The sequence below is a fragment of the Thermobia domestica genome, chromosome 6, assembly GCF_964235325.1.
Source record: "Thermobia domestica chromosome 6, izTheDome1.hap1.1, whole genome shotgun sequence".
Taxonomy (NCBI): domain Eukaryota; kingdom Metazoa; phylum Arthropoda; class Insecta; order Zygentoma; family Lepismatidae; genus Thermobia; species Thermobia domestica.
The window spans coordinates 57,469,079-57,489,004 of record NC_137459.1 but is presented as its reverse complement, the minus strand read 5'-3'; the positions used below and the strand labels follow the sequence as shown (position 1 = coordinate 57,489,004).

At 36.5% G+C, this 19,926-nt stretch overlaps 1 protein-coding gene and 1 long non-coding RNA gene across 4 annotated transcripts in view; one reads left to right on the top strand and one right to left on the bottom strand.

Annotated features, from left to right (window-relative positions):
• The window catches only part of LOC145688018 (uncharacterized), a 553,165-nt gene that overhangs the window by 169,103 nt on the left and 364,136 nt on the right, over positions 1-19,926 (top strand). The window lies entirely within an intron of this gene.
• The window catches only part of LOC145688020 (uncharacterized), a 149,472-nt gene continuing 144,565 nt past the window's right edge, over positions 15,020-19,926 (bottom strand). The window contains exon 3 of the long non-coding RNA XR_014131829.1: positions 15,020-15,522. This is a non-coding gene — a long non-coding RNA (uncharacterized LOC145688020). The remainder of the gene's footprint in view (positions 15,523-19,926) is intronic.

Below are 19,926 nucleotides of genomic sequence, written 5' to 3'. Positions count from 1 at the left end.
CAAAAAGAAATCTTTAAAATCTCGTCAGTGTACGAGGTCTGGCTATATTGTGTGAGTATATGATAATTGACCTTGTGGTCCTGTTTCAGGTGTCAAATAAATAAATAAATATTTGCAACAATATTACATTCTGGAATCAAATGCGCTCCCCACACAGCAGAAATAAAAAAAAATGAAATGAAATCTTTAAGTTTTACGTCCCACGCTTATGCCGGTTAGGCTAAAGGAGACGGTGATTATGAGAAATGAATGAAACGGTGGAATGAAGAAAGTGAGAGGAAACGGGAGAACCCCGAGAAAACCCACGAGCACGATGTTTGTCCACCACAAAGTCCACACGGCCCGAGCAGCTCTCCTCACAGCGCATCATTCACACAAAATGAGCATGAATCTCCTTGTCATTCCTCACAAAATTTGTACATATCGCTTTACAGACAAAACTGAAAGCCGTCTTGATAAAATCGGTAAGGGGTACCATAAAGGGGCGTTTTTTTCGATGATTTTTTTCAATATTTCGCATCGTTAGCAAGATTTAAGCCTACTTTCGGTTGGAGTTTCTAATTCATGTATGACCAGTGTTTTCTTTCTTTTTGCATGCAATATGTAATGCGCAAATGCATTACATACATAATTAATTATAGGGTCTAATATTAGTGATATAATTTGTTCATTGGGCAAAACACCCCAGACAATAAAGATTCATCTTAGGGTAGAGAAATTGTTATCCTTCGTTTTTCATTATCATTTGGCAATGAAACAAACGCCTGAGAAATATACAACCCTTGTATACAACTGTGTGATGTTGGAATTTATAACTCATAGGATATTGTGCTTTTTACTTTTTAAAAATTTCAACACTTTCAGTGTATCAAAAATGTAATAAAGAAATAACGGTCATATTTTTAAAAAAGAAAAATATTCCATTAGAGCTGGACAATCTACACGAAGTTTGGAATCGACCAGCAAAAACGACACGTTTATAGCACTTGTGGTTTTTGAGATCTCATTGTCGAAACGATTGGGGACAAGCATAATAACCTAGCATTTTAATATATAGACTAGCTGAATCTGCGCAGTCTACTCAGTGCATCGTTGTCTTATGACCATGAATCTCCTCTCCACTGTGCATATCTCCTTACTCACACAAGTAAACTATAGGAAACTCACAAAGGAAGCGAATTGCTATGTATAGATGTTGGAATCAGTTTGTAGTAAATAGTAGAAGTAACACAATACCGAGTGGAAATATATTTTTCTAATAAATCCTTATCCGTCCGAATACGCCTCATTGTGTCTCTTAAGGCCTTTGAAGTTGCCAGCATGCAATAGATTTTGCAATTCAAAATTGAGCAAAGTGCCTAAAATGTCCGTCAACCTGCCATACGTAACTTCAATACTCGTTGAATAACAAAGTACTTTCGACCTGCAATGATGTTAATCTTATGAGCTCAAAACGGCCCTACCAGTGAAAACGGCACGTTTCTAGCACTTGTGGTTTTCAAGATCTCATTGTCGAAATGATTGCGTTAAATATACAAACCTAACATTTTAATATATAGACTATCTGTATCTGCGCTCTCTACACAGCGCATCATTCACATATGAGCATAAATCTCCTTGTTGTTCCTCACATCTGTGAATGTTCCTTTACATACATAAGTGAAAGACGTTTTGATAAAAATCGGCAAGAGATACCGTACAGGGGAGATTTTTTGATTATTTTTTCAATATCTCGCACCGTTTGCAAGATTTGAGCCTACTTTCAGTTGGAGTTTTTAATTCATGTATGATCAGTGTTTTCTTCTTGCATGCAATATGTAATACGCAAATAAATTGCACACACAATTAGTTATAATGTCAGTGATATATGGTGTTCATTGGACAAAACACTCCAAACATTAAAGATTAGTCTTAGACTGGGGAAATTGTTATCCTTTGTTTTTCATTGTAATTTGGCCATGAAACAAACACCTGAAGTATATGCAACCTCTACATACAATTATGTGGTGTTGGAATGTATAATGTGTAGGATATAATGCTTTACTTTTTTACTTTTTTTAAATTTCAACACTTCCAGTGTATCTGTAAAAATGTAATAAAGAAATAATGGCCATGTTTTTTAAATATTCATTTAGAACTGGACAATCTACGCAAAATTTGCAATCCATCAGTGAAAACGTGATCTTTCTAGAGCCTGTAGTTTCCGAGATCTCGTTGTCGAAATGATTGGCCGCAAACATATAAACGTTCACAAATGTATAGTTTAAAAGAACTACAAATATGTCAGCACAATTCAGTTGCATTGAATTTGGAGGAGTCTTATTAAAATACAAAGGCTTTGAACAATAGTTTTAAAACATAAACTTTATATAAAAAAGATTATTTAACTAATTTATTTAAAGTACACACACTTTAAAATATTGTCTGTGTTAAACATGAAATCACAAATAACCGTAAATCAAACATTTGAAATCCAAAGTTTGAGGTTAGAGTTCAAGCGTTTTTATATCATCTTTACCTTTGAGCTGAACCCAGCCTCTCTTACAACTGTTAATCTGTTAGCGAGGATCATGTGTAGCATACACACTTGTGAGCATCGCAGACCTACGTTGTTTAGAGGATTGACGAAAGTTGACACTTTCGAAGGGTCGCTTATATTTTTGAAATATCATCGTCTTCATCATTATTTCAACTTCATTTCTCATACTATTCAATCACACGGATAGGTTGTGCTCGTCCTGGGACCAATGCATAAGAAAACCTATCCCCGTACGTGGGGCCACTGGCTCCTGGTTCTTCTGCAGGAGACCGTGAAAATGTGTCTCGCTCCGGTCGTATCAGGCACCTCTCATGGGGTAGTCAAACCAGTTCGCGAGTAACTAGATCCAGAGATCGTACTGATTCTGGTGACTCTGCACACTCCAGTAAACGGCCTCGCGATATATCTCGATCTCCTGTTCTGACTACCAACTTAGACTCTGCAATGGACACTGCTTCCGCTTCATCTTCTAATTTCTACAACACCAAAGAACCAATCTTTTCATTTCTACTTACTGATTTCGACACAAAATACATTCATCCTAAGATGGTGTTTCTACAAATCATCAAATACCTACCACGAGCCAGCATGAAAAATATCGTTAAAACTCGGAATGGATTTATCATTCGTTCTAAGGAGCCGAATTTCGGTACAACTTTCCGAAACAAAGTATCTTATGATATATTTGGCAAAACTGCGAAACTAATAAACCGAGAGGAAAACAAAATAACCACCATCTCCTCGAAAACCACCCATGTTTTCTGTCGTTACCAGAGGAGTGATACCCGAAATAAGCGACGAAGTGGTTCTTGAATAACTCAAACAAGAGGGAATCAACATTAACAAGTGCATTCGTATTAAAAATAGCAATGGCCCCACTTACATGGTTCGCGTTCTATCGCAAGATCAAACTTGCTTAGACTATTTATTAACTCATGGGGCTCCTATCTATAAGAAACTCCATCGTGTTCAACCTTCCAAGACGACAGGATCTCTACGTATCCGGTGTGAGAAATGTCAAATCTATAATTCTCACTTTACTCACCAATGTCCAAACGCATCTAAATGCGGGTACTGTAGTGGACCTCATGAAACAAAATCTTGTAAAAATCAGCAGCAACCACTAACATGCTCTGCGTGTAACGAAACTCATCCAACCTACAGTTATCGCTGTAAGGGTAAACCACAAGCGCAGCCTGAACGTCCAGAACTCACAGTTCCAGTACAAAGCTTCGACAAATCCACACCACTACCCAGTCTCTCGTTCAGCCTCTCTCTGTAGAAGATCTTCGTTTCATCACAATAGTACTCCAGAACGTTTTTCCGTTCCAACGCGAACAAGTACTTCGTGTTGCCATTTCAACAGCAAAATCTTTGTTCAACTTAAACTTTACAGCTACATATTCAGGCAATTTTCTCCACTTACACATCGCACCTCTAGAAACAGCAGTCTAAAATCAACATGGCAGTATACATAATGGCTTTGACTTTACTCTTTTTTAACATCCGATAATTTCATCAACACAAAGTACTTCTAGAGCAACTCCTGCTAGAAGAGAGAGTTGATATTGTAGCTCTCAATGAAACAGCTTTAAAACCAACAATTTCTGAGCGACTCTCAGTGTATCAACTTCAACGATATGGTTACCATCATGCACGAGCGCACGCTCAAGGAGGAGTATTGATTGGCCTTTCTCCAAAACTTCCTTATCGGCAATACAATCCTCCTACATTTGCAGAGCTACTGAACATCTCTTCTTCTCTATATATTATCCTTCTCTCACAGTAAATGTAGCAACTATATATATATACCCGCCCTGGGCATCCAATACCATTTTCCTTTTTCAATTATATAGCTCGTAATTTTAAAAACGTAATTATCATGGCCAATATAAACATTCATAGCAGAAGCAACAGGGAAAGAGAACAATTTACGGAATTTATTTCAACCACCCTGCAACTTTATGTTCAAAACCTTCCTGGTCCCACTCGACCAACCAGTCAAACAACTCCAGATGTAGTAATCGCTTCTTTATCGCTTGTAAATGACTGTGAGTGGCAGGTTCTCGACACTATCGGGAGTGATCATTGTCCGATCAAACTGTCCATTAACAAGGCTTGTTCATCTGTAAAGCAGTTAAAATCTCATATTATTCCCCGTTATGATAAAGCCGACTGGCCTCAATTCCGGCAGTTCATACGCAACCAGGTCTCAACACTTCACCCACCAACTTCTGAAAATGAAATGTATTACACAGTCAACCAGATCACAGACATCTTAAATACCAGTGCTCAACAAACCATCCCTGAGGAGAAACATTACCCTTCTAAACCTAAATTACCTCCTCAATATCTGTCTTTAGTACAAAAATCACGCCAACATTTTTGTGAATACAAACTGGAAACGAGGAATGTCTTCGACATCACTGGCAGTGGCATCGCACAGTAAGTAATTATCTCGTAGCATATAACGTCGAGCTGGATCAGTGCCTGTAATAAATTAAACGACGAAGCATCTCCAAGCCGGTATTGGAAATCTTTCCACAGACTCACAGGCAGAAATACTAAAATTTCGTATCACTTTTGGACAATGATGTTCCTCTTTTTACTGACCTAGATAAGGCTAGCGCTTTTGTGACGCAATTACAGACAGTTTTCACACCTGCAATATCACCTCATTCTCTTAACCACATAGACTTGGCTACCATTCCCGCTCTGTAGCCGTCACTTTTAGACGTAATCGATGAGAAAGCCCCTCTTACATCACCAATCACTACTCATGAACTTTAACGTGCACTTCATAAGAAACGCAATACTGCACCAGGCATTGATCGTGTTTCCTACCGGTTACTAAAAGAGGCTCCGCTTTCTTTACTTACGTTCCATGTTGCAGTCTACAACTTTATTCTCCGCACTGGCTTTTATCCTCTGCATTGGAAAATTTCCAAAATTTGCATGTTCCTCAAACCTCATAAACCAGCACATGATGTAACGTCTTATCGCTATCCAGCTCACATCAGTCTTTAGTAAACTGTTCGAAAAACTCCTGGTACAAAGGCTTCATCTATATATCCAAGAACATAATTTATTACCTACACATCAAGCAGGTTTTCGACCCGCATTTTCGATTAATGACCAGTTACCTCGTCTTTCAACGATTATCCCCAACCAATATAACAAGGGTCTCCCATCATGTCTCGTCTTAATGGATCTGGAAAAAGCTTTCGACAAAGTTTGGCATTATGGGCTCATACGAAATTTGCAGAAACTTAACCTTCCGATCAGTTACTTACGCTTTATATACACCTTCTTAACTAATAGAATCGGATATGTTTGCATAGTATCTGCCACCTCCCATTCTATTTTTCCATACTCCGGAGTTCCACAGGGTTCTGCACTTAGCCCACTTCTCTATATACTGTACGCTTCCGATATACCACATCCTATACAGAATGTGTACTTATTTCAATACGCGGACGATACGGCATTCCTAGCTCTGGGCAAGACCATGCAGCAGATCAATAGAATCTTGCAATCAACTCTCAATAATTTTATGCAATGGTGCAACACTTGGCGACCAACTTTAACTGCCGCCAAAACATAAGCATTGTTTTTTCTACCTCCAAAACGCCGCTCCAAGGGTCATCTAATCCTCGCAACCTTAATGTATCTCTATAAGGTCATCCACTTCGACCAACACCTACAGCTACATATCTCGGGGTTGTTTTCAGCACTAAATTAAGTTGGAAAGCTCACTTAGAGAAAATAACGCAAAAAGCCACTTTGCGGCTCATTCTTCTACGGCGTCTAACAGGAACTACTTTGGGTTTACACGCACCTCTTTTAATCAATACATACAAAATGTTCCTCAGGCCCATTTTAACATTTGGCCACATTGCTTGGTGTAATGCTCCAACAAAGTTCTACGACCGGTTATCGATACTGGAACGCCATGCCATTAGACTTGTGTATCGCAGAAAGTTATCATACCCGAACTTCATGACATACGATCACATCAACTTTCCTCACCTTATTCAACATCTTGCAGATCTCCGTTTGAAATACATACTCTCTCGCCTACCAGTCTCCCATCCATTAATCCTAGACACTTTACAAGCTGATACTGAAAATGACACACCGCATAAATACCTGCCTGCACCGTTAAACGTTCTCCTCATGCTATATATAAAATCTACACATCCTAAAGCTGAAGAACACGATATCTTTCATATATATCTTATACCAGATCATCTTCATCATTTGTTTCCATTTTAGCACATTGTCTCAATTCAATATTAACTTTGGGCTTTCCCCATGTTTCCATCAATCTCGAGTCGCCCCGAGACAGAAGAACTAACATGCATTCGTGTATCTAACACTATGTTTGTGACTGTGGCGTGTACGCATTTCATTTTACACTATCAATTTTTCTATGTCTGCACCATTTTGATATGTATTTTGTTTTCTTGTATGCATATTTATATTTATTCACTCACTTAATGTTTTGTTTATTATTACTTTCAGCACTATTCGTTTATAAAAATGCACTTAGACCATCTTATATGATATAATCCACCAGTGTCGTCAATTCTGTGCCAAAGAGAGGGCGTAACCCTCTATTGGCTAGGGTTAGGAGACACTCTAAAAGCATACAATTTTGAAACGAAAATCGATGAATAAATGAGTAACCTACCAATTCCTATTAATTTAACCTTAAAAAAGTTTTTATAGCTAATTTTAATAGATAGACTAGCTGAACCTGCACTCTCTACACAGGCGAGCATTCACGCGTGAGCATGAATCTCCTTGTCATTCCTCACAACATCTGTACATGTCCCTTTACAGACAAAATTAAAAGACGTCTTGATAAAAATCGGCAAGGGGTACCATGAAGGGGAGATTTTTTTTCAATATCTCGCACAATTTTCAAGATTGAGCCTACTTCCGGTTGGAGTTTCTAATTCATGTATAATCAGTATTTTTTTCTTTTGCATGCAGTATGTAATAAGCAAACACATTACATACACAATTAATTATAATGCCAGTGATATAACCCGTGTCAAGTTAGACCAACCACCAACAGTAAAACGACCGGAAAATACCTCAACATAATGGGCTATTTATGGGCTAATTAGTTGCTCTAATCCCAATTTTTGGGCTCCTACTGTTTAGCAGGAGATCGGAATCAAAATGGGTGAGTCTAGCTTGACATCAAGCTAGAACCACCCATACGGTTACAATGGTCCCATCGAAATAATTCAAACGTGCATCGAAATAATCCAAATAATTCAAATGTTGTTTCAGACACATAGTCAAAATACTCAGGCCTCTCCACATACTATCCTTCCTCCTTACTGAGATTCTAAGGAACAACGGAAACGGACCTTCGGCAAATATTCGTGCTATTGAAGACTATATATACTAGGTATACTTTATGGCGGATCTTAGGAACAGGTAAGATGAAAAAGTAGAACTCATGGTTGCCAAATGAGTTTACACCAGCTAACTAGGACCACCGTCTGAAGGTGTGAAATTCTCTGAGTGTAAGGGATTTCCGGAAAGGATTCCTGTCTGTATTGTCACTTCTAATAAACATGGATCTTCAACGACAATCATAAAACGTCAGTACATTTTTTGGGCCTTAATCAATGTCCAGGATGGATTTTAAAACCATCCTCCCAACTGCAGGTTTTGTTGCTACTGTTGACCTCTACGGTAGTATTATTTCTTTCTCAATTAAAGTGAAACAGTCACTATTTATTGTTACAATGTTGAACTGCGTGAAATGCACTGCAAGCATGTACGCAAGAAACCAGGAATGATGGTCGACAAACATAGAGTTCTAAGGTTTATTGAATGCAGGCTTACATTACACATTTGAATGTAAGTCCATGATCTCCAGTACAAAACCCTTCTTCCCTCATCGTATTTTCCTGACATCCCTCCTACTTATTATCACATATTTCGATCACTTCTTGACAGGGAAGAATTTCCCTGATAATCGGAGAGTGCAACCTGCGGTTCACTGCTTCATAGCATCGCAGATCCTAGACTTCGTCATGGAATCCATCCTTTGGTTGAGACGTAGTGTGATTTCTGACCGAAGCTAGTCATTCCTCCCGAACCCACTTCTCTTCCAAAATCTTTCCTCTACTTTTGTTATAGCCGGATGCTCACTACCATAACTTCGTAGATATGCGTTCTTTCCGTTATTAGGTCCAAAATATTTTGCTCTCTGCCTCACTTACCTTGAGAGCATCAGTCAAGAACTTTTACCTGCTTTTCCCACGATTAGAAATAAATGACGTCACTTGTATCTGTGTGCATATGTTATTCCCAGTGCTGCAATATTTCATAATGAAAACTAATATTAATTATAAAATAATAAATTACTAAGCTAGTTTAAAAGTAAAAGAAAGTGAACATGTAGTGTTGAGAACATGTAGTATTGAGGTAGGTTTACACCTAGAGAAATTTTGAACTGCATACGCAAATAGTTTTCATGCTATTTCCCGACGAAATTCACTGTTATTATATTCGTAGAAATGATTTCGGCTGAAACGTTTGGTATGACCTTAATTGCTGATGTTATTCGTCTGTAAACGTAAAACCCTGTTCCTAGTTAGTTATATTCATTTTCTTTCCCATAAAAAGCGTAAAATTTCCGGTCTGTGCTGCTTCCTTTCCTTCCCATTTAACTTCCTGAAAGGTATTACTCGTCTGACTTTTCTTTGCATGCGGCGAAGTTGGGAACTAACTTCCTTGTTTACAAGTGGTAGGAGCAACATAGCAGTGTCGCCAGAGGCACTTTTTTCTTGAGATTTGTTTTATGGTCAGGTTTTCGAGAAAATCAAAAGGATATGAACAGAATCAAATTTGCGTGAGAGTAGTGTGTACATATTTCAAGTCGTTTTGCGAGGAATATGTAAAACTATTTGATACAGAATCAAACATTAAAATATCTAGACAGCTACTAACTTAGGATGTAGGAAGACGTCCTGGCAACTCTGTAAAGGAATAAAGAAAACCATTCCTGCTTTCCCTCCCACCACCCCCTTCGACCAGTGCCAGAACAGAAACACAACAGCACACTACAAAACAAATGCACAGACTCGTGCGACGGGTAATACAGTACGTCTTATATTTATCTAACTTATTTGTTGTGGAGTTTAATGTGCTTGTCCTATAGACTTCTTACGTTCCATGTTCTAAATCTCATGTCCATTTTACTTTGCTGAGGTCGTGCCAAGTCATCAGTCCTGGTCCGAATTCCTTTGAATGTTTCTGAATGAGAATGTTTTTACAAGATATGGCTGTTAGCTTCACGGCAAACAGCCAAGCAGGACGACCACCTCTTGCCTCTGTCCCCTACTGCTTATCCAATATATTCACAGCTAACCTCTATCTATAGACCTCCTTAACCCGCAACCTGAGGACGGCCTATGTTGTGGTGACAGGAACCCACTTACATGGCAAAAATCAAATCTTGATAAGTCTACTTGTTAACACAAAATGTGAAGTAAGTGAGATCTTCATTCTGAAAAAAGCAGGTTTCAACAGATATCTGTAAAGGTTTTAGTGATAAAGGAAACAACTGTTTTGTTTATAAGAAAAGTGGTGTTAGTCAGACAAGATTTCTTAAAAAAAATTAACACTCCACGATTATTCACCGAGGTTAAAGGAGACGGTGGTGACGATACACATGATGATGGTGGAATTAATGAATTGGAGGAAACAGGAGAACCCCGAGAAAACCCCCACACGGTGTTTGTTTACTACAAGGCTCACTTTGTGAAAGTTGGTATCGAACGAGGGATACCTGCACAGAAAATGAGCGCTCTATCACTGAGCAATCGTGACCATCTAACAAGAAAATATAATTTACGCCACTGTAACTTTCACCCGTACATATACTACATCAATGAACCCATGGAGCCTATGAACCAAATATACTACATCATTTCTACTTTAAGAGAGTGAAATAGTAACTGCTGTGTTGAGTCTATAGTGAATTCAGTCCACTCCTAAAACAAGCAAATACAGTTTACGAGAGACTGCCATTCAGAAAGAATAAAAAGCTATATGACAGCAGAAGATTAAAGTTAATATTCCCGACAATCATCAAGAGATATAGTCCTATTAGTACTGAAAAACAACAAAGTTATCACTTATACTATCATATTTTTATACCAGTCTGAATTGTAAAATTTTATTGAAATCATCTCTTAAGTCTAACAACTTAAAATTCAACAGTGTACTTTTATTTAAGAAAAAAAAAAGAGAAAAAAAAATAAGTTTATTGTTAAAGTTTTATTCTAGAATACTATGTTGATATTGGACATGTGTGTAGCTTGTAAAGAACGATTTAAAGTGTGCGTTGAATTTAAATTTTAAATTTACATCCTAAAATTTCTCACAGCCTCTAAGGCAGGGAATTGACTCCCACATCAGCTTGAAAAGATGAACGCAGACTAGACTGACAAAAATAAATCCCGAATTCAGGCAGCGGAGCGACAATTCGTGACAAGTATGACCAATCAACCTTCTATGCTTATATACAACACGCTGAGTGAGTTTAGTGGTTGAACATTTCACATATGGGAGATGTCAAAGGAGATTTGTGATGGAAACTGCATATTCAGTACTCTTTGATATGAATTACTAAATGACAGTTCGGTGATAATGCATTCATACCATAGACAAGCGACTTTATTATCCAATCTATTTCAAACTATGCTGAATGTCATTACTATTGAGCTCTTAAATTACTAGAGATACGGAAGTTTGCAGCTTTGACTTGTTGTTTAGCGGGCGTAGGCTAGTGGTTAGCTTTATTGCTTCGAATTAGGAATTAGAAATTATATTTCTGGCTTCCGGCATTATGGCCATTTGAACTCATCACGTAATCTTTGAGTTTTACGTCCCACGATTATGCAGGCTAGGTTAAGGGGAGACGATGATGATGAGCAATGAATCAAATGGTGGAATGAAGAAAGTGGGAGGAAACGGGAGACCCGAGGAAACCCACGCACACGGTGTTTGTCCACCACAAAGTTCAATTGGCGCGAGCTGGAATCGAACCACGGACCCCATGCACCAGATGTGAACACTACCACTGAGCCACCGCGGCCCTTTGAATGCATCAAGTATAACGGAAGACGTCCCTCGGCAATCACTTACAAGAGAAAGTTCCGGGAAACGAACCCTGGACGGCTCACACCAAAGACGAGAGTGTTAGCAACGGTGCTACTCGGGTCCACTTTTCTTCTTTCTAAATTTTGATATCTTGGGTTCGAATCTGGTGGCTGGCCATATTGGCTGAAGTTTACCCAGTGTTTTTTTCCTCGGTTCCACCAAGGAATGCCGGGATGATGTCTTTAAATATAGGAGCTGGCCGACTTCCTTGCACTTCATTTCCAATTATTATTATTGTTGTTGTGGATTATGAATAAGTCTATTGATCTCGTAGGCTGTGTCTGGAAACTAGTTAATTAAATAAATTAATTAATTAAAATCAATCATTTTTCAGAGATTGTCTTCCAAGATATGAATTTGAATATCCATCCTTCTAATAAGTTATTTCAGTGAATGCTTTGTTCTCATTAGCCCTAGCTACATCTCTTTCCAATTGCTTCCCCGTAGAAAATATATAATTTGATTCATTAAATCAGAGCAGCGAAAAGACTAAACTGTGCAATGTTTTTCATAACACAGAAATAATTACTTTCCTTTTAGTACAAGGAAAACTTAACTTAAAAAATAGTTATTTGTTTTCAAATTACTGAACAACGTAAATTAAAACGAGTAATGCTGAGAGAGAGAAAATATTTTTTTTTTTTTTTTTAGCCATTTCATACTGTTAGGATGCGAAACCATTTTGTTATGTAAAGTTTCTTAAGAAAACTAGCTTTCTAGCAAATGATGAATTTAAGAGAGTCGTAAATATTCCAGCAGCACAATTGTGCTACGTAATTATTGTGTATTCCGAAAATAACGAAAGGAAACTGTTCGTCAGGAAATAAACTTGAAAAGTAATCGTCAACGATAAGATATCTCAACAAAAGACTCTGGGTATTTATACGAAGGCTATTGTTTTTATATATTACGGTGGCCCTTAAATAAGGTAATTTCATGTTACAATACACACCCCCACTAAATGTACTCTATGTGACCGTAAACACTCATTAGTGAAATAGCAGCTCAATACGAGTACGTTAACCTGTGCCGACTTGGCAACAAAGGCATGAAATGACGTTTCCACATTATAATATAATTTAGAATGTCCAACCGTAATAACGGAGAAACTAAAAAAAGACAGAGAAACGAAACTTTGCACGAATCAACTAGAGAAATGAGGACACCTACCCGTGTATTCACGAACATCACTGTATGAACAGTGTTGCCACCCCAAGACAAAGTTATGTTTTTGTAAATAGAATGACCTAAATTGGATATCATGATTGGAAGCGACAATGAAAATAAAGACTAAAGAGATGCTAAACGCAGATCAGTGTTGCAAACTTTTCGATACATAACGTGAAACATGTGTTGAATGCGGAAACAAATTAAACATTTTAATCATTTGCAATTTTAATTGCCAACACAATTAGCTTTTTCGAATCACAAATTTGTACTTTACCGTGTAGGGGCATCATTTAGAAGTAGACAGTAAGGCAGATGTCTTCTGAATATACAGGGTGGTAAGTAACTCCACCGACAAACTTTGAGATGTGATTCCTCATATGAAATGAAAGGAAAAAGTTCTAATAAAAATGGGACGAAAAACGTCTCCTTTCAGAGTTATGAACCGCCGAAACTTAGAAACTACAGGACCGATCCCAAGCGGTTTAAGGAATTACAAAGGAACTAGTATGCGAACTATCTAAATATCCATGTTTTACCATCCTCCGTTATCGGCGAAACGAACTGTAAAAAGGAAATTGAGGTATAGGGATACTCCTTTAAGTACTAATAACACGTTCGTTTCGATGGAGTTACCTACCACCCTGTATGGTGTTCTAAAAATGGTATATTATATATATGGTTGTCGACCAATTATCTTGATACGACTTTATAAGTTTTAAATTAATAGATAAAATACGTTTATTTTTTTATTGAGGACATTGTTTAACATATTCTGCAATGCCGCCAGATTAGCAGTGTTGCCGACGACCATAAAGAAATATCTTCTCAAATGACATTACGTCAGGTTGTTACATTTTTTCAAATCTGCATGTTGAACGAAAACTTACAATGTCACACTTATTAAACAATGTTTAAAACTAGGGATGCTATAGTGCCACAAATATAAATAATCAATCAATATTTGGAGGTTTCTATGACAGTAATAACGCAAGTAAGACGAAAGGGGCAATGCGTTCGAAGCACTTACGCGTTGAATACTATGATCATATGACGTACTTTGTTAGTACAGGACGAAATTTCAGCACCTGTAAGCTGAGACAGCACATTGATAATAATACCGGTTGCATGTCTTTGACGCAACTACAGAGGTGACTACGTTGTTACATATTCGTTCAGATTTAAACCTAACAATCTGCTATGTTTATTTAATGTCACTTGGTTATGTCCTGTAGCTAAAGGAAATGAGTAAGAATTTTAACAGGACCATTGTGTCGAAATTAGTGCCCCATTACAATCTAATTAAAATCCGCAGAAATATTGTCTAACATAAGCTCTTGTAGTGGAATCGAACAATAGATTCTTAGTATCAGAAGTGTATACTCTATCACTGAGCCATCGCGCTCCCCCCAAATTTGTTTTAATGACAATCTTAGGCGACACATAATGAATTAAGTGTTAGAGGTTCGTCTTTGTAATAGTAAAAAAGTGGCAGCATTTTAATTTGGTCTGTAAAGTGCTACGCTACCGAATCGGAATCTTGAATTCTACTACCAACTGCGGTTTCAATAACGATCCTTATAGAGGGAAAGCCATAATCGGTAGCAAGAAACGATTTCTGGTTACGGATTAAGGTCATTTATTCTTCTGAAACCGGAAGGGATAGATGTATCATGTCTGCTATTGAATATTGAAGCCCTGTGGTTTAGAAATCTACCGTAGTTTTACAACCTGAAACAAAAGATCACTTATTTTGATGATAACCGTATAAAATCAATTTAATTTATATGAAACTAACTTCGGTTGCTTTTCTTTTTTTTTAATAAAAGAAAAACTGCAATTTGTAACGATTATATCAAATATAAAGGTGCGGAATCTATATTTATTTTATTCCCAAACAGAAAATACTATGTAGTTTCTTCTCGGCTTAACGCGACCTGTTTGCTTTTAACATTTTTAGATCCGCGTAAATTGTAAATAAAAGCGGTGAATCCCTCCAATATATTCTTAAAATCAGAAATGAGCATTTAAATGACAGCAACTCTCGCGGGAGTGACTATTAAATGAAAGCTTTAGTGGTATGATGACAAATATACGACATGTTGTGTGTGAACCAGAAACATTAAGTGTCCATTTGTGGCGTTTAATACCTCATGTTTTCTCTATTAACAAACGTTGCATTACCTTATGTGTTTCTTTTTTATATGTATTTAGAGCGTAATACTGGGGACATATAGCTTGGAAACATATAGCTGTCGGAACCAAAATAATATGGTTACATACTACATTAGAACTAGTAAACAATGGCCGAATAATAACAATAATAATAATAACAATACAAAACAGAAAGGAAGCTGTCTATGTTGATAGCTTTTTTTTTTTTAATGTATGAAAGCCTGTCATATGCAACACATTCAATGGACGGTCTGAGAACTGTAACCATGGAAACTATAAACGTCATCAAAAAAGTGGGTGGTTGCTTACACGTCTGAGGGTTTCAATTAAGGTTAATTCCTCTCTTTTCTATCTGTTTGTCTCTACCTCTCGCTCCTTCTTTCCAAATCTACGGTCCAGAACTAGTTTTGCCACTAATGGTAATTTCCGTAAGAACACACTGGAGACTGAAAAAGAGAAAAAGAAAAAAGAAATGTTATTTTATATTTGCTCGGTAGAACCTGCTTTGCATAAATTCATTGACAAATTGCGCTTAGTGACATTTAAAGATATAAGTTTAAATACGGTTTGCAATTAATTTTAGGGGATTAGAAGAAGAAATAAAAGTTCTGTTACATTATGATGTGCATGTCTATTCTCAAAGATAAAATACATTGTTCGAGCGTACTTAAGGGAAAAAAATAGCGTTTGATAAATCGCTATCAGCGCTAAAGAAAAATTATGTTTTCAGAAAATATAATTTATTATACCGATTATTTTAGAGTATTGAGGGAACTACTTACTAATAAATGGACGCCTACATATAGTTTCTAATTTTTTTATAGAATAACATTAACAGGGAAAGATGAAAGGTAATTGTTGAAGGAAATTGCTACTCTTCTCCCATTTGTCCAATAAGACTGAGAGAAACTAGTGAAAATCTCCAATCAGAATACTTCCCGTCGAATTTAAACCTAAGACCTTGCAATTACGAATCAAAGATGCAACTGTGCTCTTATCCAAATTTTAGTGTGTACTTCGTCAGATATTTTGCTTAATGAATGTATACATTAATTTGAAATACTTTGTAATTATTGTATACATAATATTTTCCGTTTTTTCTTACTGTTTCACTAAACCATAATTTGGTTGTCTTTTTTGTCGTCTGTGTTGTTCTAAGGTTGTTTAAGCACAACGACATTATTCATCGCATATTCTATCAAATATTGTATATTGTATATTTTTCATCGTATATTGTATTTGTCATCAGGAATTGTGTCGAGGAATTTGAAGCTTAAAATATGTAAAACGATAACTATGCCTGTTGTACTGTATGGTTACGAAACATAGTCGCGTACTTTCAGGAAAGAGCGAAGATTGGAACTATTTGAGAATAAAATTCTGATTCGAATATTCGGAACCAAAAGGAACGGGAATCGGGAATGGCGGAAACTTCATAACGAGAACTGCATAATTTATACCGTTTACCAAACCTTCTTAGGGTCATCAAGTCTAGGAGGCTCAGGTGAGCTGTTCATATAGCTAGAATGGAAGAAAGTAGGAACGCTTTCAAAGTTTTAATTGGAAGACCAATCGGAAAACAACCATTAGGAAGACCTAGGCGCAGATGGGAGGGAGGACAATATTAAGATTGATTTTGCTGTAGGAAGTAGAAACTGGATCCAGTTGGCTAAGGATAGGAGTCAATGGAGAGCTTTTGTGAATGCGGCATTGGACTTCCGGATTCCATAAGCCATAGAGTTAGTTAGTTGGTTAGTTATATCAAATATTTCATCAAAACAAAGTGTGTATGCAATTTTTGGGTTGCATACATATTATGACTTGGCTATTACGGAAGTTAGGGAAGAAATATTTAGAGGGGTTCGAAATGTGGTGTTGGAGGAAGGTGGAGAAGATAAAATGGACAAAGAGAGTAACAAACGAACATGTTTTAAAACGGATGGGAGAGAAGAGGACCGCTTTTAGTGAATATATTTCGCAGGAAGTCCAATTGAATTGGATACATTTTGCAAAGAAATGTTCTTCTTCATACCGCCGTAGAAAAAAAAGATGGAAGGAAAGCGAGGAATAGGAAGAAAAAGAACACAACCGATTGATGATTTGTAAATAGAAGAAAATATTGGGAGTTGAAATAAGAAGCTAAATATTAAGAAACGTGGAGAAAACATCTCCAGACCCAAATCTAAGGAAGAAAGCTCACTAGTTCGAGAATCTACCAACAGGCAGAATACTAGTAATACTAGTAATACTACTACTACTACTACTACTACTACTACTACTACTAATAATAATAATAATAATAATAATAATAATAATAATAATAATAATAATAATAATAATAATAATAATAATAATAATAATAATAATAATAATATTTAATGTGATATTCTATTTTAATCCAACATTACTTTAAAAATTAAAAAAAGCATTGTGCATTAGCACTAATATTTTTAATATTACTTTTGAATTATAGGATCTACTCTTCTTACGTTCAAGGACACTGACATTCAACCATTCAAGTGGTGCTGTCAAAGATATAGCTTACGAGCTTATGAGAGCATAACATTGGTACGCCCACAGAATAAAAATTGTTCTCATCGTTTTCAGAGATTCAAAAAAATTTTAAAGACCAACATGGCGTAATTCATACCATTATATGTAATCTCTTTGCATAAAATTTCATTGCCTCATTTGATGTACTACAGAAATAGGCAAGAGTTCTCTGTTTATATATAATATGTAAGGAATTATCGATCTGAACAAATATCTAATGGAAAATTATTACCAAGTTAGCAACTATTTTTACTTTCGAACTCGCAAGGAGAGAAGAAAGTACGGTGATCATGAAAAAATCGAATTCGAGATTTCAACGACTTTACGCGTGCTATAGCCCATAGTTACAAAAAAAAAAAGGTTACTTTTCGACATCTGACTGCCTGTTTGTCAATTCGTCTGTTCGTCCTGTACAAATACCTAGAGACAATATCATCCAACGTATCTCAACCAAATTTTATACTTAAGGTTTTAATGTGATCCTGAAGAGGAATAAACTACTCTAAAAATGAGGGTAGTTTACTTAAGGGTAAATATAAAATAAAGAAATCGATTTTCTCAGAAACGGCTCTAACGATTATGTTTATATTTCATAAATCAATTTTTCAAAAACAGCCCCATTACGTGGAGCAAAATTATTCTCTCGGGAAAATTGAGAAGTTGTAGTTTATTCCCAGAACTCAGGAAAGATTTTGTTTACACTTAATAAATAAATACATATTTTATTAACGTTATGACAATATGGCATAGCTCGGGGTGAGTTTTTTCGAACGATTTTCTCAGAAACCACTTACGTGATTTCTTTCGTCTTTCACAAATAAATATTTCATTAATAATATAGTAGAATTAAAGTGTCCTCAAAATATGCACGAGGGATTGTTTCTACACTGAGAAAAAAAAAATTGTAGGTGGCGTACTTAAAAAGATAGGTTACATGCGTAATTTTTGTAGTTTTTGGACTTAACGTATAGGAGACGTATAACTGAAAACGCATGATTTATAATACTTTCTGTATAAGTGTTCCATCTATACGTACTTTTCGTATGAACCAATATAGGCGGTCAGGATCTCACATACAAATGGACGTATATAACATATAGCTGACGAAGGTAACATAAGTATATGCATGTGATATACGGGAAACTGTTAGATGTCAGACATCCTGCAACGGCATGATGTAACATCTAAGGGCAGTGCCTATGTAGCATACGGATAACGTATGCTTCGTACTGATTTCTCTAGTAAGCAAGAGGATACCGTATATTTGTACAATATACCGCTGTCCGGAGAACGGATTTTTCTCTGTGTACTTGGAGGTTTTTCGAAAGGTTTCTTTTTTTTAAAAAAAAAAAAGAAAAAAACTGAGACTATTTTCTTAATATTTTTAAAATTAAAATTTCGTTCATTTCCTGACAAAACTGCTTCACTCATTTGTTCTTGAAAGTCTAATAGGGGAAGTTTGTTCTTGGGAATGATTTTCTTGTCAGGCTACTTTCTTAAAAATGACAGGCAAATTCGGTCGTATTTCATAAATAGATATTTCATTAGTTTCCATATAATAATGCATAAATGACGTAAATGAGAACATCCTGAAGGAGTAGTTTACTTTCGGGGTGAATTTTTATATAATAATGTAAAGTTCCACTTATGCAATTTTGTTATTATTTTATAAACAAACTAGCTGAAATACCCATTCTCCGCAATGGGGGCTTTATTTGCAAGTCAACGTCTGTGGGAGTATCATTATCCATCTCAGCGACCGCAAAAACTGTGGATTTGACACTAATATCGGTCATTTTGGATTATTTTTTTTAGATGTTTCGGTAATCCCAACAGCAGGTAAACCCCCGGCCCACATACAATGGTAGCTGAGTTTTGCAAGTCATTGCTAATGGAAGTGTCACCATTGATCTCAGCGACCGTGAAAACTATGGATTTGACATTAATATCGGTCATTTGGATTATTTTTCATGTTCCGGTATTCCTCCTCTCCGGTGTCCTCGGCCAGCAGCTGAATTTTTATACAATTTCGTAAAATTCCACTCATGCGATTCTGTTATTATTTTATAAACAAACTAGCTGAAATACTCATTCTGAATTTGGAAGTTTATACGATCGGAGTTTCACCATTAATCTCAGCGACCGCGAAAACTATGAATTCGATACTAATATCGGTGATTTTCTCCTACTTTTACATGTCCCGGTAAACGCACCCTCGTTCGAATTTGAACGGAAACGCTTCGTCTTGGTCTGGAACCTGGACCAAGGTACCCATGACCAAAATTTGGTAACTCTCG